Consider the following 26039-nt stretch of genomic DNA (forward strand, 5'->3'; position numbering starts at 1 on the left):
TTTACAACCCATGCACAACTGCATGCTCATCACTTGATGGCTGCAACACTAAATGATGGCGAAAGGGAAAGAGCCGCTGGAGATCAAAGCCCTCTAATGGATACGTTTTTATCACTCCAGCAGTGTTCAGTATTCAAGTACAACTCACCATATATTAAGGTGATGGAGGATCAAGTGGCATATACGCATGTGTGAATCAGCCTAGCTCAATTATCCTGAACGCTAGACACATGTAGAGCAAGAATCTGGAAATAATCATGTATCATTTTTCCGATATAGAGGCAGCATTCATTACTGTTCCAGCATTACGTTTCCATGTAACCTGAGTCGTGGGTGAAATTCCCAAGAGTCTTTTTTAGAAGTACTAAAGATAACTGTTCTTCACCTCTTAGAATAGATAAGGAGAAATCAAGTCTTTGGATCTGTTACAAAAAAGTATAAAGGATTAATTCCCGCTGTTTAAAGGCAGCCTATTAAGCATCAGAAAGAAGTTTTATGCGTGGCCAACCAAGTAAGCCAATGTTCAGTTGCCATTTATTTTATTGTTCAAAGTGTTCTTGAAGATAGGTGAAGATCTCCCCCTCCCTCTGTGTGTGTGTGTGTGAGAGAGAGAGAGATGGAGGGGGGGGGTGGAAGGGAGATCTCAAGGTGACCATGTGAAGCTGAGCAGATACCATGAAAGCGAAATCTCTCTCCCTATAGCAAGAAGTGCTTGTGAGCCCCTATCTTACATCCTGCTGATTTCCCCCCCCAACACCCTGTTACATCTTCTCTAGGCAGACTCCCCCTGTTCCTGATTATGTGCTGCTGTGTTCCTGAAGTGGTAGGAAAATGTTTGATATATTATTCCTGTAGTTAGGGGGATATCAAGATGAGTTAAGTGAATTTAAAACCACAAACTGCAGTTTTATCAGGGTTGCTTTCTGCTCTAGCAGTGCAGCAGTTGCAAAGCATGGGATGGAATGCGAGGGAGAAACCCGCCTTCCTTGCTTTGTGTGCCTTATTTCTATCTGGTCTCTCATTCCCCATATATTTTTGTCTGCAAAGCTTAGAGGTTTCTTGTGCATAATTAGAGTTGTGTTTACCTTGGAATAAACTCCACTGGGCATAGTGGGAGTTGTGTGTGTGTGTGTGAATAGGACAGTGGGGTTGGGAAGAAAGGTGCTTAGAGAATATACATTACCATACAAAGCGTGGGGTGTGTGTGTAGTAGTTCTGAGACTATTAAATCCAGACTCTGAAATTATCTAACTGCACCACTACTTTAGAGACAATGCTTGTGAGCTTTCTGCCTTGACTTACTCAGAAATATACTGAGTTCTCTGCTGGATTTAGCCACAGGTCCATTCAGAGTGGGAACAGCAGGGTGGCAAGACTATATGTGATGATAATTTTGCATGCTTTTCTGTTGCTATGCAGAAAAAATAAAGACACATTGTCTGCCTTGGTGGTCCCCTGTGTATGCTCCACCTCACCCCTGGAACTACAATGTGGGGTAACACTTAACTGATCTAATGCAATGGACTATAATCCACAAAAGTTTGTGCCAGAATAAATGTGTTAGTCTTTAACATGCCATGAGGCCCTTCATTGTTTCTACAGCCTCAGACAATCATGGCTGTGCTTCAGGAAATATAGACTTTCAGTCGCCCCCAGCTTGGGAGTTGCTCAAGTTTGCCTTCTCATCATGAACCTGAATCTTGCCTTCTCTCCATAAACTTGAACAAACAAATGGTTTGTGTGGAGAAGTGCTATTGGGTGACAGAGAAGGCAGAACTGCTTAACACCTACTTTGCTTCTGTCTTCACCCAAAAGGTAAGCAGTCCCCAACCTGGTGATAACAGAATACACAATGCAAGGAGGGAGCTGCAGTCCAATATAGGAAAACAGGTGGTAAGAGAACACCTAGCTACTTTAAATGAATTCAAATCTCCTGGGCCTGATGAACTACACCCAAGAGTACTAAAGGAGCTTACAGGTGTAATTTCAGGTCCTCTTTCTATAATCTTTGAGAATTCTTGGACAACAGATGAGGTCCCTGCATTCTGGAAGTGGGCCAAGGTTGTTCCCATCATCAAAAAGCGGGGGAAAGAAGACCCAGGTAACTACCAACTGGTGAGCTTGACATTGATACCAGGAACAGATAGCAGTTGGTCTGTGAGCACTTAGAAAAGGATGCTGTGCTTACTAAGACCCAGCATGGCTTTCTCAAAAACAGGTCATGCCAGACAAATCTCATTTCTTTTTTTGATAGAGTTGCTGGCTTGGTGGATCAGGGGAATGTTGTGGATGTAATGTATCTTGATTTCAGTAAAGCTTTTGACAAAGTCCCTCGTGATATTCCTGTGGATAAGCTGGTAAAATGTGGGTTGGAGAGGTAACTATTAGGTGGATTTGTAGCTGGTTGACTGATGAGAACACAAAGAGTGCTCACAAATGATTCATTGTTATCCTGGAAAAAAACCTGACAAGTGGACTGCCACAGGGTTCTGTCCTGGGTCCGTTGTAGTTCAACGTCTTTATAAACAACTTGGATGAAATAATTGAGGGGAGGCTCATCATATTTGCAGGTGACCCAAACTGGAAAGGGCAGCAAATGCCCCTGAAGACAGAATCAGGATTCAATATGACCTTAACAGATTGAAAACGGGGCCCAAACTATTTCAGTAGGGACAAATGCACGGTTCTGCACTTGGGCAGGAAGAGCCAGCTGCACAAATATAGGATGGGGGATGACGACACCTGGTTTCCGAGAACGTAGTATAGGTGTAAGGGAACTAGGGGTCTTAGTGGACCACAAGCTTAACATGAGTCAACAGTGTGATGCAAAGCTAATGCTATTCTAGGCTGCATCAACAGAAATACAGAGGTACCTTGGTTTAAGAACAGCTTAGTTTATAAACAACCTGGATTAAGAACCTCAAACCCGAAGTAGGTGTTTGGTGTGTGAACTTTGCTTTGGAATAAGAATATGTTTCTCTTCCTGTTGAGTGTGTTCCATTTGTAAATTGAGTCCCCCGCTGCTATGGGAAAGCGTTCTTGGTTTAAGAACGCTTTGGTTTAAGAATGGACTTCCGGAATGGATTAAGTTCGTAAGCCAAGGTACCACTGTATAGTATATAGTACCACTCTATTCCGCCTTGGTCAGACCACACCTGGAGTATTGTGTTTAGTTATGGGCACCATGATTTAAGAAAGACAAGCTGGAACATGTGCAGAGGAGGGCAGCCAAGTTGTTTAAGGGCCTGGGAACCAAGCATTAGGAAGATCTATCATTTGCCCAATAATAAATGTTGGAAATGTAATGAGACTGAAGGTAATTTTTACCACCTTTGGTGGACCTGCCCGAAGATTAAAGCTTTTTGGGAAATGATCTATAATGAAATTAAGAAAGTCCTTAAGTGGACCTTTCCTAAGAAACCTGAGGCTTTTCTCTTGGGCATGGTTGGCCAATTGGTGTCAAAGAGGGACAGGATTTTTTTTATGTATGCTACCACAGCAGCAAGAATTCTTCTGGCAAAGTATTGGAAGATGCAAGAACTACCTACTCTGGAAGAATGGCAAACAAAGGTGACGGACTTTATGGGACTGGCTGAGATGACTGGCAGAATCCGCGACCAGGGGAAGGAGACAGTGGAAGAGGACTGGAAGAAATTTAAAATATATCTTAAAAACTGTTGTAAAATTGAGGAGTGTTAAGATGTCAAGGGGTAAGAAGCAGAGAATTACAGCTGTAATTAACAAATTAAAGAAAACTTAATGAAAGGGAATTATAGATAAATTGACTAAAGGGTTGCTAAAGAATCGTAAAACAAGGATGCAGTGATGGGGAGGTATGGGGAAGTCGAAGGAAAGAAGGTGCATGAAAATAAGATTATGAAGTTATACATGTTTAAATGTTTTGTATGTTTTTGTTTTGTGTTTTGTTTGTCTTTATTATGTGTTTGGAAAATGAATAAAAATTATTATTAAAAAAAAAAAACCAAGCATTAGGAAGAACAGTTGCAGGAGTTGGGTATGTTTAACCAGGAGACTGAGAGGAGATATGATAGCCTTCTTCAAATGTCTAAAGGGCTGTACATGGAAGATGGAGCAAGCTTGTTTTCTCTTGCTGCAGAGGATAGGACTCAAACCAATGGATTTGAGTTACAAGAATGGAGTTTCCAATTAAACATCAGAAATAACTTTCTGACAGTAAGAGCTGTTCAACAGTGGAAGAGACTCACACGAGAAGTGGTGGACACTCCTTCCTTGGAGGTTTTTAAACAGATGTTGGACGACCATCTGCCATTTATGATATAGTTGATATTCCTGCATTGCAGGGAGTTGGATTAGATGATTCTATGATTGTACAATCTCCCAGGAATAGAAAAGGCAAATGCTGTATTTACAATAGAGGAGCTAGGAAGCTGTGCTTTCTCTTCTTCACAGCAAACAAACATCTGAATTGACCCTGTGGAAACCTGTGCAAAAGCGACTGTAATGTTAGCCACTGTGTAAATCAAGATTTCACAGACAGCATGAAAATTGTAAAATTGTTGTGACATCCATGAAATTGACCAATGCATAAACAGGCTATGGGTGACTGTTGAGTAGCTGTAGTAAACATCCCATGAGGAGAAGGACAGGTGTAGGTTTGGTTATAATCTAGCTTCATCTTCACATATATTCTGTGGTATATTTTGCAAGAGGGAAAAATATACATGGACAATATATTTGTGGTTGGGGGGTTTATTTAAGGCTATTTTGTAGTTTGTGGTTTAATATTTGGTGTGGGTATATTGTGTGATGGCAAGGCTTGGGTAGCATTTTATGTTAGAATTCAAAGTTTTCTGGGAGTGAAATGATTCCCATAAACTGTGGAAGGCTCTGCTGACATATGCATCAAACTGATCCCAAGCTCATTTAGCTATCTCATATGACTATACTGAATAGGAGTGGGAACTAAGTGGAATCCAATCTTTCTGAATTCTGAAAAGATGATCCCATGAGGATGGTGAATAATCATCAGTCACTGTCCTCAGGGACTACCTTGTCACCAGTGTGTGAATATGTACCATGCGATAAAGCCAAGCTGTCATTGATCAGTCGAGTGAGGGACCTTATTAAAAGTTCTGGGGGGTGGAAGCTCAGAATTGAGGAGCCCCAAAGTAAAATGTAGGGGTGTTTTCTCTCCTGTCATATCAGATATGTGCTATGTGTTGTTATTGTAGTTGTTTGCACTTATTAGTCACTTTTTTTGAAAAGTAAACTCAAAGCAACTTACAATATAATACAAAAATCAAAACCAATACAGTAGTACCTCTGGTTTCGAACTTAATTTGTTCCGGAGGTCCATTCTTAACCTGAAACTGTTCTTAACCTGAGGTACCACTTTAGCTAATACAGCCTCCCGCTGCTGCTGCGCCACCGTTGTGTGTTTTCTGTTCTCATCCTGAGGTAGTTCGTAACCCAAGGCACTACTTCCAGGTTAGCGGAGTCTGTAACCCAAAATGTTTGTAACCCGAGGTACAACTGTACAGATCTAAACTAAATAAAAGCTAAAAACATTCATATACTTAAAATGTGATCTAACATATCCCCCTACTTAAGGAAGCCAGAATATCAAAAACTATCAAAATTTAAGACGTAAAGCTTGGCTGAAAATAAATGTTTTGCCTGGTGTCAGAAACTAGCTTAGTTGTGGTGCCAAGTTGGGCTTCCATGGGGAGGTGGGCCTCCATAAGTGGGGAGCCACTACTGAAAAGGCCTGTTCTCATGCACTCTTCTTCATCTTCAGCTGGCCACAAGGATGACTCCATAGCTCAAAAGTAGAACACATGTGTTGCAGGTTCAATCCCCAACATCTCCAGGTAGGACTTGCAAAGACAGGAGTCTAAAACTCTGGAAGTGTTGGCAATACTGTGCTAGATGGGGAAATGGCTGACTTGGTTGAAAGCCGTTTCCCATGTCCCCTTCACCTCCCCCTTTATGCTATATTGTTTGTGAGAACAGTAGTAGTTGTCTGGGAGAGCATGCTGGTAGGTCATGAGACCATGTCCTCCATCAGGACATGCCAGGTAAGGGCTAGGATCAAGTGCAATGTAAGTTAACCTCAGACTTCATGATGGGGACAAGGCCTCAAGATTATTTGTGGGGTTGGCTGAGGGGAACGGAGAGCTTTGAAAGCTGAGGCTGCAAGTGAAGACTGCGAAACGATTTCTCCACTGAGGTCCTTCTTGGGATTGACTTTGGCTAGAGACTACTCAGAATCCTCACAGGTACTAGTATCTGGTTTTAAAGATGGCAGATTGCTCAGCTGGCTCCTGTCAAGAGTGCTATGAAACAACCAGTAGACACTTCAGTTTGGCAAGGCAATGCCTATAGAAATCCAGCCCATGTTAACAGCAGTAACCTATAGACCTTCCTTCCTTTTTGGGGGAGGGCAATGGAGGCTTGGCAGAAAGTTCCCCCACTGTTAGAAGTGTAGCTTACTTCAGAACATGGTGCTGGCTGGCACATAAAATCTGACAAGATACTGTTCTTTGTAGAAGGTATATTTTTAATCTAGCTACCTTGGTGGAAACTCCCCCAATTCATCATTCATGGTGTGTGCTTATATTTAATTTAAGATCAACTTGTAAATATTTATCCTCACGCTAAAAATAAAGAGACCAACATTCACTTTTCCTTCCCGCCCCCCCAAAACCTGGCTGGACTTCACCAGAATACTCTGATCTTTCATAATAAGGCAGACTTTATGTTATATTATATATTATTTTTAATTGGGCTGGTTTCCTGCAACTTCTGCTTTGGCCAAGGAGCATCCCTGCCAGGCTCCCCACAAACAAACCCAGCCTCCCCCTTCCCTGGCTAAGTGAAGCTTGTTTCCATGGTAGCCTCATTAAATTTGCATCTTGCTCAGCTTGGGCTGCATCACGGCTGCAAGTTGTATTTTTAGCCCGTGGCAGTTACATAATGAGAGAACTGGGGGAAGCAAGGAGGGCGGTTCCAGTGAGAAGCAGTGGCTCTGTGCGGCCCACTTGGCTAACTTTGCTCACTTGGGCTCCTGAGGTAACTTCTGCAGACAGTAGACCCTCAGCTGCTCCTGTCACATATCAGCCAGTAAGGCGACTTTCTTTTCCCTTTTCATGAGCTGAACCAGGCAGTAGGCGTCACTTAATCTAAGAAAGGTGATTGATGGCTGCCAGCCCCTGACGCAGGCCGAAATCTCAGAGGTCTTGAAACAGGGCTGGAAGAATTGGCATGTCTTGCCTTTTGGAGGGGACGCAGCAGCACATGTGCTTCCTGAAGGAGAGAGCTTTTCCCTTCTTCCCCACCCTTTTGCAGAAGGAAAAGAACGGAAGGAGAGCATGCCCGCGTGTTGGAATGACTCAATCCTTCACAAGTTGCAGAGGCCAGACAGTTGACCCATTTCTATCTCCAGTGCTTAATTTCTAAAATGAAAGCTCCCAGGCCTTGTGTGCCTGCCTGCAGAGAGTTCTGTCATGGAAGTCCTTCCTCAAATTCCTGAAGTGTAGGATGACTGCGGCTCTGTAATGACGAAGGAAAGGCACCCTGCCTTCATCATTTTTCATTAAGGCTTCATGCAGGGCAGTGGGGTGGCCTCCTTTACAGAGGACAGGCCCTCTATTTGAAGGAGTCCTCTGTTTGAAAGGCTCCTTCAAATAGTTTCAAGATGAAGGTAAATAAAAGGGAGATGAAGTTCCCCCTCAGCATTTAATACCTCGTCAGTCAACTGAGCTGGCACACAGGTCGCCTGGTCAGTCTTCTCCCATGTGGTGAGCTGTATTCAATTTCTATATAAATCATAGTAATTATGTCCTCATTTGCATCTATGCATATAAATTGGATGATAAAATTTTATGGAAATCTGTGCGTTCCCATTTTTGGCAATGTGAAAATGGTGAACTTAGTTCCACAATTGAGTTCTAGCAGCAAAAATAGTTTTCTAACTCCCCCCAAAAACTGGGAAATGAAACTATGGAACAGAGTGGTTAAGAACATGAGCTATGCCCTGGAATGCTCCCACTTCACCTCAAAATCTTTGGCAACCCTCCATCTCTCAGCCCTCCTATCTGCAGTATGGGATAATCATATCTTGTAAACTGTCCTTATACTCTGTTAACTACATATGTATCTTTTAATAAATAAAATAAATAATCCAAGCCTATTTTGATGTTGAGCAATCCCATGGATTGTGCCACTGTGGATATGTGGAGCTAAGGGCTGATGAGTGAGTCCAAAACCAACAGTTGTGCAAGCACATGGAAGCTGCTTCATGCATCAAACGTTTTACGTGCACTTCATCTAATGACTGTGCACACAACAACAACAACAATTATTTTATTTATACCCTGCCCATCTGTCTGGGTTTACCCAGCCACTCTGGGCAGCTTACAGCACATAAAAAATTGTAAAACATCAGACAGTAAAAATTTCCCAATACAGGGCTGCCTTCAAATATCTTCTGAAAGTCAGATTGTTATTTGTTTCCCTGACATCTGATGGGAGGGCATTCCACAGGGCGCACACCACTACTGAGAAGGCCCTCTGCCTGGTTCCCTGTAGCTTTGCTTCTTGCAGTGATGGAACATCCAGAAGGCCCTCAGAGCTGGAACTCAGTATCTGGGCTGAACATTAAGGGTGGATACGCTCCTTCAGGTATACTTGGCCAAGGTCATTTAGGTCTTTAAAGGTCAGCACCAACACTTTGAATTGTACTCGGAAATGTACGGGGAGCCAATATAGGTCTTTCAGGACTGATGTTATAATAATAATAATAATAATAAATTTTATTTATATCCCGCCCTCCCCAGCCGAAGCCGGGCTCAGGGCGGCTAACAACAATCAACAATCAAACAATCAGATATTCACACATTCTAAAAATATTACATTATAAAAATCAATTAAAATCAAATTAATGGCAACTAATTAAGCAAGATTCTAAGCAGGTTGCCAGAGGAGGGAGTCAGGCTGCGCCCTGACCAAAGGCCTGGTGGAACAACTCTGTCTTGCAGGCCCTGCGGAAGGATGTCAGGTCCCGCAGGGCCCTAGTCTCTTGTGACAGAGCGTTCCACCAGATTGGAGCCGCAGCCGAGAAGGCCCTGGCTCTAGTTGAGGCCAGCCTAACCTCTCTGAGGCCTGGGACCTTGAGGATGTTATTATTTGCAGACCGTAGGTTTCTCTGTGGGGCATACCAGGAGAGGCGGTCCCGTAGGTACGAGGGTCCTAGGCCGTATAGGGCTTTAAAGGTTTATATGGTTTTGGTGGCCGCTCGCAGTCACCAGTCTAGTTGCCACATTCTGGATTAGTTGTAGTTTCCAAGTCACCTTCACAGGAAGCCCCACGTAGAGCACATTGCAGTAGTCCAAGCGGGAGATAACCAGAGCAAGCACCACTCTGGTGACACAGTCTGTGGGCAGGTAGGGTCTCAGTCTACTACCACGGTGGAGTCTACCTCTTTCCAAATCTGAGTGACTTTATCTGCAAACAACTTTGCAAAATCATTCCAGGAGATCTTGGGGTCCTCACCAGGCCCTGATGGTGAAGGTGGTTCTGTTAGATTGCAAACCACCTGAAAGTCTCCTGCTGCTATTTTCTACAGATGCAATAGAGGCGGTGAAGAAGGTCCACTTTGCTGTTGCTATCACCACTTGGTTGAGCTCTAACCCATGTCTGCTCAGTTCAGAATATGTTTTCCACCACTGGCGCTCTAGCTGTCTCAGTGATTGTTTCATCGCCCTCAGCTCTGGAGAAAACCACAGGGCTGTCCAGGCTCCATGCAATCAGAGAGGGCACTTCGGAGCCAGACAGTTGATAGCCCTGGTTAACTCCGCATTCCAGTGGGCCACCAGGGAATCAGCTGAGAGGCCATCAACATGGGATAAAACATCCCCTACCGCTCTTTGGAAACCATCTGGATCCATTAAGTGGCGAGGGCGGACCATCCAAATCAGTTCTACCAATTATTTAAATTATTTAAAAATTACATTTTTAATAATGTAAACCAATTATTTAAAACCAATTATTTAAACCAATTATTTAAAAATTACATTTATAATAAAACTAATCCCCAGCCCCAACTGAATGTTTATCCTACCCTCCAACAGAGCAAAAACAAACCAAAAACCAAAATTTAAAACACCACAGATTAAAACATATTTTAAAACATTTAAAAACATTTGGGGTAGGATGGAAAAAATTGCTGGAGCCATTTAGCAAGTAACACTGGCTTGTTGTATGAACCAGCCTTTGAACAGTTGCATTTTATGCATGAATCAGTTCCTGGTGATTCCAGATCAAATGTGCTCTCAAATTAGAACATCGTTTTTAAAAGGTTTGCCAGCATCACATGCAGCTCTTTGACAGAACGCCCACTGTCAACAGCCATAAATGTCTTCAAACCCAGTTCCACCCTTTGTTGTCCCTGTGTGGCACATTTGCCTTCGCTTGGGCTTCAGTGTTGTCGCCACGGGCCCCGTTTATTCTGCAATGTGTTTATTACTTGTGTTGCTATGAGAGAAAAGGTGGGGAAGGGGAACAGCTTGACTCTAAACCAATATCTCTGGGCTCTAATAAACACTATCTCTTTGTTTGCAAACTGAGAAAAAAATTGATCTGGAATCATTGGGATATAACAAACACACCACCCCATGATGCCATTTTAACAGTGAGCTGATCAGAAACGCACTACACAGCCTGAGATGTCAAGCCAATTTGTTTTGTTATTAGCTGTTGATACAGGGACATAGATTCAAGTGTTTCCGGGGAAACTAATCTATGATGTGCCTTTATAAAGTGGACGTAAGAACCCACCCACCTACCCCACTCAGCTCCATCCCTCTGCTCTATCTGAACTGGGAGAGGAGAGTTAGACCAGCGCTTGGAAGCAGTGATGGGCTGGTGTGCGCCAGTAAATTGTGGGTGAATCCTGAAAGGACAGAAGTGTTAGATGTCCCAAGTTCTCACATATGGGAGGTTGAGAAACAACTTGTCCTGGATACGGTTGCAACTCCCTTGGAGTGAGCAAGTCTGCAGCTTGGTGGTACTCTGGGATTCAACAGTGTCACTGGAGACAGAGGTTGCCTCGGTGGTTAGGAGTGCCTTTCTCCAGCTCCAACTGGTTAACCTGTTATGACTCCTTTTGGACACAAATGACTGGGCCACTGTCTTCCATGCTCTGGTACTTTCCAGACTGGATTATTGCAATGTGCTCTACATGGGGCTGCCTCTGAAGATGACTTGGAAACTTTAATTGGTCAGAAATGAAGCAGCAGCCAGATTACTGAATGGGCTTCCACTGAAATCCCATTACTCCTGTTTTATGGGTTGCCAGTTTGGATCCAGACCCTTGGCTTACAGCCCAAAGCAACCCAGGCCCTAAATATCTGAAAAGCTGTGTCCTTTCCTACAAATCTCTTGGGTGCTAAGAGCTGCGTAGGGGGGCCCTTCTGCCACCTCAGAAGTTCGAGGAGAATGCATTCTCTGTGAGTTGTGGAACTTCCTCTACACAGACGTATGCCTGACACCCTCATTATACAGTTTTTGGTGAATGCTCTTTACCTTAGCCTTTGATACCTAAGATGTATGTTTTCATGATTTACCCTATTTTTTATTATTGTGGTTTTTTAATTGTATGCTTTGAAACTGTTTTAGTGTTGTATTTTACATTTTTGTAAGGTGCCATTTTACCTTCCATTCACTCCCAACAACCCTGTGAGGTGAGTTAGACTGAGTGAAAAACCCAAGGTTCCCCAGTGAATTCATGGCTGAATGGTGATTTGAATCAGGGTCTCCACAGTCCTGGTTCGTCTGGTCCTTCTCTTTGGTCCGATAGTTGATCTCCAAATTTGTGTTGCGCTTTAGGCAATATAGTGCAGCATATCTTCCATCATGAACTTGCAGTGCCAAACTGCATCGGCATTAAGACAACCTTGGAACTTAGTACACAGCAGCTTCTTTTTTTTAGCATGGAAGCATGTAATAGTTAATATATTTTGGCATAATTGCCTTTCTGTGTTTCATTCTGTGACAGTGCAATAACAGAACCTTTTGGAAGAGAATTCAGTGAATGACATAAGGAAGGATGAAGACACCAGGAAGGCCGGCACGATATATGAGGAAAGGGTAAAGGTGCCCAAGTAAGAGAGAGGAAGGCACAGGGGAGCAGAAGAGACATGTGAGGTGGACCCACTTGTAGAAAGTGTCTGGATCCATTGAGCAGCCACCAGGAAGAGGGATGGGGTGTCACACTTTAATCAGCAGGCATCGTTTCCTGCTGCCAACCTCATCTCACAACCCATCAGTGCTTTGATAGGTAGACAGATAGATATGGGTTCTGTGACACAAAGGAATGCTTAAGCCTTCAAAGCTGACAACTGTTCCGTGTTGCACAGAGATCCTCTCACAGAACCTTCTTTCTGACTTCTTTGAACAATCCCATCTTTGCCACCATCTCCATAGCAACAACATTCTGCTGCTGAAGGATAACCAAAAAAAAAAGAGAGTCTCTATATATAGCTTCCAGATCTCCCTTCCTTCAGCTAAAAGCCTTAAACCAAGGGAGGCAGTTTGAAGTTCTGGACACCTCATGGCAGGGCAGGGCAGGGCAGTACATTCAGTGGAGAGGAGATAGGGAGTGGTCTGGGGACCCTGAGCTCATTTGCCTTCCTTTTCAGCACTTGTGCAGGAAGGCATCCAAAAACCTTTCAGTCCTACCTCTAGACTTCAAAAGGATCCCTACTACACTTCAAGAGCCCATGTTTTTCAAGAGAACCAAAGACCGTTGATTATTTCATCAGGCTATAAATCCATGATGGGGTTTGACACAAGATTTTGTTCTTAAAGTAGGTGGAGCAGAATTAGAGCAAAAAAATAAAATACATGACAGATATTGCCAAGAAGTCTACTACCTTTCTTAAATTTATTCAGTTTAAGATTTTGCAGTGCTTACACCACCTGCTACCTGTGTCTTTCACTCCCCTCCACTCCTTTCTCTTGCCCTGTTATCTTCTCATTGTCAAAAACTAGGATATATACTCCTTGGGGGCCCGACTTTTGGGTTTTGCATGTACAAAAAAACCAGGAAACAATCCCCAACCTCTCCCTTTTATACTCTTGCCAATACAGAAGACTTGAGAAAATGTTACGATGTTCCCTCTTGCTTCTGATGCATTTTGGGGAAGGGAAGAAAAAACAGGAGAAACTCCTTCTGCTGCTTCCATTCTCCAAACTGAGGCACAAGAAGGCCTGCTGGAGGCTGCTGGGACTGCTCTTTGCCAGAGGGACAGGGGCCCTTGATCCTTTGTGAGCTAGTGTGAGAGACTGGGATTGAGGGACAAACTTGTTCCCAGAATGTGGCCCACAATTTCACTTGCTGTGCCTGTTATGGCAAGTGTTTCTGACACATGTGATTTCTGTTATGTCCAAGCACAGCCTGAGTGATGTGTAGTTGTCGTCATCATTGCCAGAGTGAATTAAGGGAAGCTGGGTTGAGTCATGGAGCAAACCCAGTCACTGTAGACCAGTGGTAGGGAATCTGCAGCCCTCTGGATTTTGCTGGGTTCCAACTCCCATCAGGCCCAGCCAATAGAGCCAGTTGTCAGGGAAGATGGAAACCGTAGTCCAGCAACATCTGCTACAGCCAGCTTTCTCAGCCTAACCTACTGCACACACACACACACAAAAATAGTGGAAATTACCAATGTTTGCTCATTAGTCACATGTCTATAATGCAAAATAATCCAGCGAATACAAAATTGGTATTCACAGTTGTGTTTCCTTTGCATTGAAATGAACAATGCAATGACACCATGATATGTGTAATTTACATAACTAATTATATAAGTTATGTAATTTTTCCATAGCATACAGTGAGATGAATAGTGTGGTTTTTAGTGGAAGGCGAACTACAGCAGAACAGAAAGAGTGCTGCATGTGACAAAATAGAGGCCAGAATGGTAAATGATGACTTCTTGCATGAAGGATAGGGGTGACATTGTTTTTTAATTGACTCATTAGCAGTATTTTCATGTAATTTAAATTAAAAGTTAGATATTTCATGTACTCTGTTCTATCTTTCAAATGTTTCAGGCAGGGCCGGCCCTACATGACTGAGGTTACCACTTTAGGCAGCTGATTTGGGATGTCATGAAAAAACAGAAAATTGATAGTTACTTAATTTATCATTTTTGTATTTTTACTGCCAGAGAGCAGGAGAGGAGACTGGGGATTTCCTGTCGCAGTTGCCAAAATAACTTCACTGGCCTTGATTATTATGTCCCTGGACTTTGGAGAGGGGTTGGCATCATTTGCTGCCGCACCCCAGGAAGCAAAATATCCTCCTGATGCCAGGAGGAGAGGATGATCAGGGTGTGGAAACACGGACTGAGCATGCTAAGGAGTCTTTGTTCCTGGGATAAGCACAGGATTTCACATCCCGTAAAGTACAGTAATATATTCCAAAAAGGCTAAACAGGAGTTCTCTTTTTAAACGGAAACTGAAATAAAGTCTAACAGCAATAAAGATTTCACTGGGCTAAAAATGAAAAAGAAAACAGCCTCTGAATTTAGAAAGGCAGGGTGGAAGGGAAGGAAAACGAGGGGGCAAAATAAGTTGAAATGGAGACTCTTTGTGCAATATTCTCCTTGTTACTTAATTTGCTAATTGCCATCTGTTAAATTGCATATGTAGTTACATCAAGAGCCTCTGATCCTGTTTGGCCTCCTTTCTCAATTAATCACTGGCATGAGTGCAAAGTGAATGCAAAAGAATGCTCTGATGCTTTCGCTCCTGTGCCCCCTCTGGATTTTCATAAATGGCAAATCAAGATAGCATACTTGGAGAAAATGAGAGGTCCACTTACTGACTTTAACAGAAGTTAGCCCAAATGAAGTACTTCACTTAACGTCCTTGAAGAATGTGTCTATGGTACTTAATTCCCTATGTACTTTGGGCTCCCAGGAGGCTTCCACCCCAAAGTTGTCAATGTTTCCCTTTTTTAAAGGGAAATTCCCTTATTCCGAATAGGATTCTTCACAAGAAAAGGGAAAAGTTGACAGCTATCCACCCATGTTATGAATCAGAGTCACACCCTCTTTAGTGGCTCTGCAGTAGCAAGAGCTCCAAGAGCATTCAGTGGGTCTCTGTATTAGTTTAATGCAGGGACAGCCCCAGATGTTGCTGAACAACTTCCATCAGCTCCAACCAGCATGCTCAGTGGTCAGGGATGATGGGAGATGTAGTTGAAGAACATCTGGAGGGAATCATGTTGGCTATGCTTTCAGCTTTAGCTACGTATCATATTCAGGACAGTTGTGCCTTGTGGTAAAGGAATGACTTGTCATTCCTGAATGTGTAGGAGTGCAAGCAGGGCTTTTTTTCAGCCAGAACTCACCTGAACTCGATTCTGACATCTCTCAGGTGGGCACCATTGCCATTATAAGAGAACAAGGGAGGCATTCATGCTAAGTTCCAGCACCTCTTTTTCTAGAAAAATAACACTGAGTGCAAGAAAGGAAGTTACCTTTATATTAAGGCACACATTAGCTTTTATTAAGTTTCATATGTGACATGAGTAAACGGATGTCTGGGGTTTACAGTTATCATTTACACAGTGGTTGCACAGTATTTGCTTAGGAATATTTACTTGGGGATCTGCCTGTACATTATACACTGATGTCCTTGTCCTAATTACCGCTACTGTGTCCTTGTTATTAATATTTATTTAGTGCCATCGCTATTCATTGTGCTTTACAGCATAGGCAGGTGTCTGCTCCAGGACCTTATGTCTAAACTTTTGCAGAGAGGTAGCTGCAAGACAAGGCGAGGGAGGAAAGGGATAACAAGGTAAATATTAAACCTAGGAGGGTGCTTTCTTTCAAGTCAGGAGACTAGTCCATCCAGCACAGTGTTGTCTACAGCACCTTTCCCAACCTGGTGGCCTCCAGAAGTTGTTGGACTACAACTCCCATGACCAGGGCAGTAGTCAGGGATGATGGGAGTTGTGATCCAACAACATCTGGAAGACACCAGGTTGAGGAGGCCTAGTCTAGAGTGACTAGCAGAGGCTCTCTAGGGTTTCAGAAAGGAATCTGTTCCAGCCCCAGCTGGAGATGCCAGAGATTAAACCCAGGAGCATTGCATGAAATGTGTGTACTTTAGCACTATAAGTTATGACCCTTTCCAATGATAATGATGATGATGATGATGATGATGATGATGATATACGGCATGGGCAGCTTTGGCAAAGGACTGGCTCATGTCCCAGCAAGTGTGAACAGGAAGAAGGAATTTAAATCAGTAGCCAGACTTGAGTAAATACAGTGGTGCCCCGCAAGACGAATGCCTCGCAAGACGAAAAACTTGCTAGACGAAAGAGTTTTCCATCTTTTGAGGTGCTTCGCAAGACGAATTTCCCTATGGGCTTGCTTCGCAAGACGAAAATGTCTTGCGAGTCTTGCGAGTTTTTCCCCTTCCCCCCCTTTTTCTAAGCCGCTAATAGCCGCTAAGCCGCTAATAGCCGCTAATAGCGCTAATCCGCTAAGCCGCTAATAGGGGTGCTTCGCAAGATGAAAAAACCGCAAGACAAAGAGACTCGCGGAACGAATTAATTTCTTTTTTTTTTAATGATTTTTATTAATTTTACAACATAAACAAAAAACAAACAAACATAACACGACTTCCCCATACCTCCCCTTCACTGCATCCTTGTTTTAAAATTTTTTAGCAATCCTTCATCCATTTTTATATTTAATTCTCTTTAAAATTTTCTTAAGCTTAAATTTTTACAGCTGTAATTCTTTATATCAAATCCCTTGACATCTTAACATTCCGAAATTTTACAACAATTTTTAAGATAAATTTTAAATTTTTTCCAGTCCTCTTCCACTGTCTCTCTCCTCTGGTCACGAATTCTGCCGGTCATCTCTGCCAGTCCCATAAATTCAGTCACCTTGGTCTGCCATTCTTCCAGAGTAGGCAGTTCTTTAGTCTTCCAGTACTTTGCCAAAAGAATTCTTGCTGCTGTTGTTGCGTACATAAAAAATGTTCTACCTTTTTTTGGAATCATTTGGCCTACCATGCCCAAGAGAAAAGCCTCTGGTTTCTTTGCAAATGTCCACTTAAGGATTTTCTTAATTTCATTATAGATCATTTCCCAGTAGGCCTTAATCTTCGGGCAGGTCCACCAAAGATGATAAAAAGTTCCTTCGCATTCATTACACTTCCAACAGTTGTTATTGGGCAAATGATATATCTTTGCAAGCTTGACTGGGGTCATGTACCACCTATAGATCATTTTCATTATATTCTCTTTTAAGGCACTACATGCCGTGAATTTAATACCTGTGGTCCATAACTGCTCCCAGTCAGCAAACATAATATCATGACCAATATCTTGTGCCCACCGGAACGAATTAATTTCGTCTTGTGAGGCACCACTGTAATTATTTAACAGGACAGTGGGTAAATGCTAGTAAATGTTAACAATATTATTATTATTATTATTATTATTATTATTATTATTATTATGACATTTTCTAGTCTGCTTAATTTCTAGTTGTCTCTAGGTGGTATACAGTAGGCGTAACAAATACCATAGAGATAAAATCAGTTAAAAACTAACTATTGTGGTCGATATGACTGTACTGAAGCCACCCGTAAGTCCCTTCCTGTTCACATCCTCCATGAGAGTATTCACTATTCCTGCCCTAAGGAGAATACAGTACAGTGTGACATTTGTACAGTACAGCAGTTGAAACAGCAGAGGAAGGAGAGAGAAGTTGTGTCAGAGATGAACAGCAAAAGATGAAGGCTGAAAGTTGTGTAAGGCACCAATTTGGATGGTTTTAAGAGAAGATTAGAGAAATTCACAGAGGATAAGGCTCTTGGTGACTACTAGCTTCCATGGCAGTACTCTGCCTTCACAACCAGAGGTTCTATTGCTTCTGAATGTCAGTTTTTGGAACATACAGGAGATGAGAGTGCTCTTAGGTCCTGCTTTTGGACTTCCGTCTGGCCACAGCGAGAGCAGGATGCTAGACTAGGTGGGCTGCTGGCCTGATAGAGACACGGGTGGTGCTGTGGTCTAAGCCACTGAGCCTCTTGGGCTTGCTGATTGGAAGGTTGGTGGTTCGAATCCCCGCGATGGAGTGAGCTCCTGTTGCTCTGTCCCAGCTCCTTCCAACCTAGCAGTTCAAAAGCACGCCGGGAAGGTAAACGGCGTTTCTGTGCGCTCTGTTTTCTGCCACGGTGTTCCATTGCACCAGAAGTGGTTTAGTCATTCTGGCCACATGACCTGGAAAGCTGTCTGTGGACAAACGCTGGCTCCCTCGGCTTGAAATTGAGATGAGCACCGCAACCCCATAGTCACCTTTGATTGGATGTAACTGTCCAGGGGTCCTTTACCTTTTACCTAACTGGCCTGATCCAGGAGGAATCTTCTTGTGATCTTAGGGTGTGTGTGCTCAAGCTGCAGTAGGGCATGAGAAGCAGGGGGCTGAGCCAAAGGCTTCAAAAAAAGGTGGATTTTGAGCAGGTGTCTTTGGGAGCATACAGGGTGGCAACTTACAATAGGATGCTGTATTCCTAAGGGTAACTTCTGCCAAACCCCTCTAGTTCTTTGGCTTCTAGCATCTTAAACTGGAGAGCAAGGTTCACGATGAGCTGCGGTTTCTCCCACCCCAAGAGGCCGACAAAAATTACAACAGCTATACTACTGGTGAATAATACATTAAAGTCATTACAAATCTTTCACTATTAATATTTTAACAGAAGCAAAGATCTTTATTTTATATGTATGGCTTGGTCTTGACCATGTCCCATTAATTACCATGCATCAAGCACGAAAGCATTTCCCAATAGCTCTAATTGAAACACTGGCCAATTTACTAATTAGCTTGAGAGTACAAGAGGAATACACAAAAGGAAATTGCTTTTTGTGTCAATACTTCTTTCTCTTTCTGCCCACTGAGAGTGAAGTAGCGGCGGGAACTGTGCATGAAATAAGGAGGTTGGATGTTGTAGCTCAAAGCAGGAGAAATTTGCACAGAAACAAAGGTGGATTAACCGTAAGGTCAAAGCATTCTGTGGTGCCCTCTGAGGTCTGGGTGGGTTTATCCCGGGATCATTCAGTGACGCTGAATAGTGGGAGATTCGGGGCAGACAAATGAAAGCGCTTATTCCCATAGCATATAGTTAAAACTGTGGAACAAGAGTTCCAACTTGGACAGCCTAAAAAAGGAATTAAAGAAATTCATGGAGGTTAAGGTACTCAGTTACTACTGGTTAGTAAAGGTAAAGGGACCCCTGACCCCTGACCGTTAGGTCCAGTCACAGACAACTCTGGGGTTGGAGCGCTCATCTCACTTTACTGGCTGAGGGAGCCGGCGTACAGCTTCCGGGTCATGTGGCCAGCATGACTAAGCCACTTCTGGTGATCCAGAGCAGTACACGGAAACGCCATTTACCTTCCCGCCAGAGCGGTACCTATTTATCTACTTGCACTTTGATGTGCTTTCGAACTGCTAGGTTGGCAGGAGCAGGGACCGAGCAACGGGAGCTCACCCCGTCGTGGGGATTCGAACCACCGACTTTCTGATCGGCAAGTCCTATGCTCTGTGGTTTAACCCACAGCGCCACCTGTGCTTAGTAGCAGGTAGTAAATCCTCTGCCTCTGCAGCCAGAGGTGATCATGTTTCTGAATGCCAGTTGCTGGAGGCCACAGGAGGGGAGAAGGGTCTTATATGCTTGCCTTATATGGGTCCTGCTTGCCACAGGCATCTGGTTGACCACTGTGAGAACAGGACGTTGAACCAAATGGGTCAGTGGCCTGTTCCAGCAGGTTCTTCTTATGTTCTTCTTATAACTGTATGCTACTTCCAGGATCTGAGGCTGAATACTGGTTGCTGGGGGGGAGGTCAAGAGGGGAGAGCAGGGGTGGCTGATTCATAAGGGTTAAAGGGTCCTGTTATGTTCCTGTTCCAAGACAAGGCTCTCCTAAGAATTCTCTACAGCTCAGGAATGATGCAGTCATGAAGAAGAGAGATGTTATGGTCGCAGGACTTGGAAAAGAAGGTTTTGCTTTACAAGTGGTTTACAAGAAAGATTGAGGAAAGGGCATTATGAAATGACCTGAGAAATGGGAAGGGGAAAGAGAATACAGAGGAGGGAATACCAGCAAGAAGGTGGCTTCAGGTGAAAAATGATCTGAGTACAGATTTAACAGTAAATGCAGAACAGAAAGGGTAATTTCAGGATATCTTACAAGAGAAAGAAGTGGTAGGACCACAAGATTCTGGTAAGGAAGTGAAAGAAAAATTAACAGTTAGTTGGTGAGGGTTATCATTAGTCAAGTGTGAAACACAAGGAGCTGCCTTGCACTGAGCCACACCATTGTACCACCTAGCTCAGTAGTAACCTGACTGGCAGTAACCCTCCAGAGTTTCAGACAGGTGACATTCGCAATGCTTCCTAGAAATGCCAAGGATCAAGCCTGGGTCACTTTGCTGTGCAAAACATATTATCCCTGCCCAAGGAACTAAGGAATTAGCAAGACCTTCTACAATGACAGAGAAATTTGGGGAGGAACACTGGTTAGAAGTATACAGAGAAGTAGACACCCTCACTGATTGCCACAGACTTATGGGGTCAGGCCCCTCAGTGTTTTTGGAAACATTTTGTGTTAGACTCAAAGGAGGAAAGACAAAGTAGGAGAGCCAAGGGAACCTGGAGATCATCAGGAGGGAGGGAGACTGATAAGACACAAAGAACTGGCGGTTTCTGGCATCTCTCCAATTAAAACAATGGCAGGTGTGTGTGTACTCCTGGCAGGGAAGAGCCTTGAGGCTACCATCTTGATACCCCTTTGGTGCTGGAGCTGAACGTAGGACTCATAATGTGAGGAATGAGCCCAGACAAATAATTGCCTCCTGTGGGGTTGTGAAATGGACTCCTGAGAGTGCTGAGGAACAACTTTCATTTTAAAGTATTTGCAGTTCACTCATTGCACTTGCCAGTAAGACTTACCAAGTTTATGAGTATAAATAGAAAACTCTTTACAATCAGCTCCCAGCCCTCCCACTGAAACCCAATTACTACTAAACCAAAACAATGTTTTGTCCACCGTTTCCCCCCTAGCTTAACACACAGTAGTACTGATTCCCAAATGGAGGTTCAAGAACCGTCAGTGGCTTCCTGAGCCTTCTTGGCCTGTAACCAGGATGCTGCTAGAAACAAACATTTTTGATAAAGTTGCACAATGGCTTCAGAAAGGTTTGAAAGGATCCCAAGCAAAGCTAAACTTGGTCAGATTGGGCCACAAGTAAAAAGTTTAGGATGCCTCAGAGAAAAGGAAATGCACAAGGTGCTAACCAAATTGGATATGGTGGCCATCTCTAGGCTTACAGCGAGGTAAGGAAGGCAGAGATGCTCATTGAGCGATCATCAGGCAAGTTGTGCTATAGAAAGTGGAGGCATGTGCCAAATATGGATCATGTGTTGTAATTCGTCAGGGAGGGGCAGATTGGGGCAAGAGGACACACTTTCCAACTCCTAAGCATGTGAAACAGGTGCATCTTCTGCATTTGAAGCAAATGAAGAATTTGGTATTTAGTGTACTGTGGTGGTGCCAAATTTGTCTTTCTTGGCACACTTTTCTGGATCTCAAGCTCTTTGCTAACTAGCTAGCAACCCTGTTGACAAAAACACAAAAGCGAAACATCACACTTTTCGTTGTGTTATTTTATGTATCTGTTTATTCGCTAGGGTCTTTAACACTAGACCTTTCAGGATAAGCATCTCCTCTCTTTCTCCCCAACACTTCCTGCCTGTGTGCATGAAGAACATGTACCAGTGCATTTCCAGTGAGGTTCTGTGTAGAGCAGCAGGCAGCCTCTTCACTTCTCCAGAATCTTTCCTACTGTCGTGCCCACAGTTTTTCCCAATCATGCAGCCATGTTGTAAGCTCTCGACTCTGTTGGACGGCCTGGTTGTGGAATTATTACATATTTAATTCCTCTCCTAGTGCAGCTTTAGATGCAGCTCTCCGTGAGGAAAAAAGCCACTACACTCAGTTTTCCTGTCGCTTTCCGCAAAGGATTGATTAAAAAGCTACCACGACCAGAAGAACACACAAGTTGATACTCTTCTTCAGATGTATTTCTCTTTGCACATATTAGTTGAGGCTGCCCCAGCTGCCTGGATGCAGAGAAAGGAGAGCAATCAGTGATGGATCACTCCTGAAGCGTTAAGGTCCCAGTGTGGCCTTGCAGTGCTTTTGACTGCCATGCTAGTGTGTTGGACAGGCTATTTGCCTCTTTAGAAGTACCCAGTTGCGGGGGGGGGGGCACCATGTCTGGTACACAACTGTCAGGTGGGGTGTGGGGAAGACAGAGAACATTACACAAAGTGCCCACCTGAGAGGCAGCTGGAATTCAGTGTTTGTGAGTGAGAGCCGCTCAGCCGATCCAAGTGCTCGTTGGATCTCTCGCTTTTCATTCAGGAGAATGCAGCTATCAAACCTAGGTTGATAATTTCTCCTCTGCTAGAGTCCAGCTCAATTAATTTCAAAAGATTGTCACGACATTCGCATGGCAGAGTGTCACAGAGCCCCTTCTCTGTTGTTCTCTTCTTTTTTTGGTGCCTGCTTGTCACACCTTTTATATTAACATGACATCTTCACATTACGTTGTCTCTCTTTCTGGCTCCCCATCTCCGTACGCTGCTCTTTGGGAAGTGCCAGGCATGGGTGACCATGGTCTAAGTTAGCAGTATTCTTTTTTTATCAAATCAGGTATCACCGGGGTTTTTTTCATTTGCTTTTCCTTTTAACATGAAACATTATCATTGCGATTGAAGGCTAGACACAAAAAACCCTGAGCAACTGCAATCAGAGCTGTTGACTCCAACTTGTTAGCGGGGTTCATAATAGCATAAGAACTGTCCTGCTGGGTCACACTAAGGTCCATCTAGTCCAGTATTTCCAATAGTTGCCAACCAGCTGTCTTTGGGTGTGCTGTTTTCTGCCAGCATCCAGATGTATGTTGCCCTGTATATATGCAGAGACTGTATTTGGTTATTGTGACTAATCACTCCTAAGGATGGGCGAATTTGTCCATTCTGGTTTTTTCTCAGCTTCTAATTTTTCTATTCTTTCTTTCAGTTCTCTATATCTCCACATCAGTTTGCTAATTATTTATTTTTTAAAATTATAATTCATGGAGGAAAATTCATGGAGATGTTGGTGCAAATTTCTCCCAATTATACACATTTTTGCACAACCATTTTCAACAATGCAATGCCTTTTTCTATGTTCTTTTTCAATAACATGTTCGTTTTATGAACAGTTTACCCTACCGTATGCCTTTTTGTACTCATTACATGGCTTAACAACTGCTTTGCAAAATTCAGAGAAGGGCACATTTCAATAGATGGCATGCTGTTTGGGAAGTGTAAATTAGTTAGACTTGCCTTTGAATATGAACTGAACTGAATTTCTCTTCCATCCCTCGGGAAAAAACCCAGGTTTGCAGAAGTACCGTATTTTCTGTGTATAAGACTAGGTTTTTTTCCCTAAAAAGTAATGTCAAAAATTAGAGGGCGTCTTATACACAAATACATCTCCCCCATTTTCTTAAATCTAAGTCCCCCCAAATAGGGGGGCGTCTTACAGATGGAAAAATGCGGTACATTAAGGAAACATGTAAAACCTCTGAAATGACTCAGTAGTCTAGATCAATTGGAAAAGAAGAGTGGAAAGTTGGTGGTGAGGAACAGAATGGCATGTTGGAGGAGGGCATGGCTGACTGGAACCCTGAAAAGGAATACTTCTATTAGGAGATAAGAATACACTGCAGTGTTTTGTTGCAGGTCACTCTGCACTGAATATAGTGCTGACTATAAGTGCTGAGGAGAAGTATAGAATCATAGAATTGTAGAGTTAGAAGACACCATGAGGGCCATCTAGTCCAATCCCCTGCAATACAGGAATCTCAAGTATGCACGAGAAATTGCATACAAAAATATGTTTATTAGGAGAAAGCTTCACGAGGACTTTGTTTTTTTTAAAGTTGCAAACTGATATGGAAGTATGGTGTAATGAACTTAAGGTTGGATAAATGACAAACTGAGAGGATCTGAAAATATTCACACATCCTTAAGTTATCCCCATCATCCTTATACTTTTCCTCTTGTTCCTTGGTGGTCCTGTTTTGTCTCAGCACTCACCACCCAAGTTTGGTATTAGAGGGTGATGGGGAGGGGTAGGAATCCAACCTTTCTATACTGTTTATTCATCTGTTACACAGGAAGGTCAATGAATTAGTGGAAAGAGTAGGCTGTTTTTCATTCGGCACTTTATCTTGTGCTGCAAGTTGGTGATTGCTAGCATTTAGATTAGTATTTTTTTTTTTACCAGTTACTCAATATAATAGACTACTGAAGCTGCCACCAAGTGATAAATCTTCACACATTCCATTTTGTTTTTCTTGATAATTGCAACAGTCTCTTGTAAATTTGAACACATGAAGCCACCATCTTTTTTGTTTTTATTCTTCTTCTGATTATCTTGGATCAGGTCTTCAGCACATTGTATTTGATCATAGTAACCCAACAAAAATATGAAAGATGCAATGAAATGCTGCTTAAACAGAGTTGATCTTACCTCAGTTTTGGATTCACAACCAGTATTGTGGGAGCAAAACATTTCATAACATTCGCTTGCATTTGTTCCTTGTTACCCTTGGCGGGACGCGGGTGGCGCTGTGGGTAAAACCTCAGTGCCTAGGACTTGCCGATCGTGTGGTCGGTGGTTCGAATCCCCGTGGCGGGGTGAGCTCCCGTCGTTCGGTCCCAGCTCCTGCCCACCTAGCAGTTCGAAAGCACCCTTAAGTGCAAGTAGATAAATAAGGACCGCTTTATAGTGGGAAGGTAAACGGCGTTTCTATGTGCTGCGCTGGTGCTGGCTCGCCAGCTGCAGCTTCGTCACGCTGGCCATGTGACCCGGAAGTGCCTTTGGACAGCGCCGGCTCACGGCCTCTAGAACGAGATGAGCACGCAACCCTACAGTCGGACACGACTGGCCCGTATGGGCAGGGGTACCTTTACCTTTACCTTTACCCTTGCCTCACGTAACCCACCCCCATCTCAATTCCAACTTGAAGCTCCTTGAGGCAGAGACCAGGCTTTTGCTTATCTGTCAAGCTCCAACACTGTACACTGTGCTTTGTAAGTGAGGAAATAAGAGCATGCCTGTTGCCCACATGAGTCAGGTAAAGGGTGGGGTTGGAGTTCAGTAATATTTAAGGTGGCATATTCTTATTGAGGCATTCCAGTAGATAGATGATAGATAGATAGATAGATAGATAGATAGATAGATGATAGATAGATAGATAGATAGATAGATAGATAGATAGATAGATAGATAGATGATAGATAGATAGATAGATGTTTGGCCTCGCTGAGGGGCAGTATTTCAATATGTGTAGGAAAATGAGAGTACCCCTAAACTTTTTTAAAAAAGAAAAAAAGCATTGTTTATATGTAAGGCACCTTCTGCTTCACATTGAGTGTTTGCAAATTCAACATAACATACAGGATGAGAAAATCTTGGGGTCATTAATGAGGTGACAGGACCTTTTTTGGTTTGCAACAAGGAGGAAACCATCCATTTCCTGGGTTTGTTATCCAATTCAAATAGTTGTTTTTCAAACAGTTTAAAACACAGTCTTCCCCAGCAGTTCTGTCTGTGACTGATGGTAGTTGTAGTTCAAAACATCTGGAAAGTACTAGATTGGGGGAGACTGATTTAGAGCTTGATGGATGAGCATCTGCCCCTGAAGAAGGAATTCAAAGGCTATTGGTAGCGTTTCCACAGAGATTTTACTAACTTTCCTGAAGCAAATTGTTACCTTTATGTTGGACTTTAATGTTGGGAGGAACTTCTGAGTATTTTGGTTATCTACCCAGATGAAAGCAGCTTTGCTTCCCCTTCCCCTCCACTTTTCCTACTTCCTTAGTGGTGATTTTCATATTTTGCAGC

General features: G+C 43.2%; 1 protein-coding gene across 5 annotated transcripts in view; it reads left to right on the forward strand.

The window, feature by feature from the left end:
• SLC8A3 (solute carrier family 8 member A3) overlaps positions 1-26039 on the forward strand; it is a 170294-nt gene that overhangs the window by 101905 nt on the left and 42350 nt on the right. Inside the window, exon 1 of one of the 5 annotated variants that reach the window (XM_081881508.1) lies at positions 493-511. The exons of 3 other annotated variants lie outside the window; for them this stretch is intronic. The gene's annotated coding sequence lies outside the window, so the exon portion shown is untranslated. Of the gene's footprint in view, positions 1-492; positions 512-26039 lie in introns of those variants that run through there. One more of the 5 variants, XM_081881509.1, reaches the window with a different exon arrangement.

This window comes from Podarcis erhardii (genome assembly GCF_964252035.2).
Source record: "Podarcis erhardii genome assembly, chromosome: 1".
In the NCBI taxonomy this organism is placed as follows: Eukaryota; Metazoa; Chordata; class Lepidosauria; order Squamata; family Lacertidae; genus Podarcis; species Podarcis erhardii.